The sequence below is a fragment of the Amphimedon queenslandica genome, unplaced genomic scaffold (assembly GCF_000090795.2).
Source record: "Amphimedon queenslandica unplaced genomic scaffold, v1.1 AMPQUscaffold_13291, whole genome shotgun sequence".
Classification (NCBI taxonomy): Eukaryota; Metazoa; Porifera; class Demospongiae; order Haplosclerida; family Niphatidae; genus Amphimedon; species Amphimedon queenslandica.
In genome coordinates this window covers 150,927-152,599 of record NW_003546473.1, presented here as the reverse complement: position 1 = coordinate 152,599, position 1,673 = coordinate 150,927, and positions in this window count along the sequence as shown.

Genomic DNA, 1,673 nt, shown 5'->3' with positions numbered 1-1,673 from the left:
ATTTTATAGTTTCTAATTAAGAATGCTTTGTTATATTTATGATAAAAAGTCTCAGTACTGAGCAATAGTTCCTGGCTAACATGCTATTTTCCTATTGTTACTTATTAGTGTAACACTGCAAGTAATAGCTATGTAATATTGAGATTACATATTACTTTGACCATTATTACTATTACTATTACTATTACTTCCTGTTGCCAAAGATTCTATTACTATTACTATTACTATTACCTGGTGCCCTGTAATCGTTACTATTACAATTACTATTACATATTACTATTACCCCAGGCCTGATGTATAGTATGCCAAATTGCCAATGTTTTAGTGAATGGGCTTCTATTTGAAACCTCTTTATAGTTAAGAATATAATGTAATGCACATTAATGCATATATGTGTACATGTCAATTTACAGTGATTGTGTCATTTGTACATGAGTGTGTGATATTAATGATGTACATGTTATTAATGATTGTTGTATTGTGTAGGCTGTTGATTTGTGTGTTAAGTTTGCTCGTGAAAAAGAAGCTGATGTGGTGAAGCTTGTCTGCGATAGACTAGCTAACATTAATCGCTACAGTGAGGTAAGACTGTCCTCTATTTATTATTTACATGTACATGTAGTTTAAAATAGCTTTATTCCTGTGGGTAAAGTCTCCTTCAATGTTTTGTAATGTTTATACTCTCCATGTACATTATTAATTTAGTCAGGGTTTCCCACTACAATACAGTACATGGCATTTGGAGCAACTTCAAAAATTCACAAAAAATTTGGAATCAGCTTAAAGTTGATGCACAACATGAGGACATGTACACATGTATATGTATCAGGAAAAAAATACAAAAATGGAGAATTCTCTCTTAGTCATTTTTGATGAAATTTGATTGAAGACCAAAGGCTTGGTTCGACCAGATTTTTGAGCAACTTTAAAAATTCATTAAAAAACCAAATTTAATCGAAATCAGCTCAAACTTTTGACGCAACATAAGAACATGTATATGTATCAGAAAAAATTATAAAAATGGAGAATCCTCTCCTAGTCATTTTTGATGAAATATGACTGATGACCAAAGGCTATAGCCTTTGGTTTTTGGCCAGATTTTGGAGCAACTTCAAAAATTCATATAAAATTCAAATTTGATCAGAATCAGCTCAAAGTTGATAAATAACATAAGGACATGTATATGTATCAGAAAATGGAGAATTCTCTTCTAGTCATTTTTGACAAAATTTAGGTCACTGGCCTGATTTTTACCAGCTTTAAAAATTCATAAAAAGTCTAAATTTTACTCAAACTTTTTACACAACACAAGAACATGTATACGTGTATGTATTAAAGAATGTAATGAGAATTTCATTTTTGCCGGGATATTTTGTCAAACTTTTGCTGAGCAACTTTTTAAAATCCACTAACAAGAATCTGAACACTATGCCAAAATCATGTGGGAAACCATGTGTACATTTTTTATAATAGTGGCATTCAGTAATCCACAGACATGTACATGTACACGTACATGTATTAAATTATGTACATGTATGCATTTGAATTACTTTCCTTGCCTTTCCTCTCTTTCACACACACTCACACTCAGGCTGGTGAGCTATTCATTAGTTCTGATATGATAAAGGAAGGGATTGATATGTTCATATCTGGAGAAGAATGGGAGAAAGCTA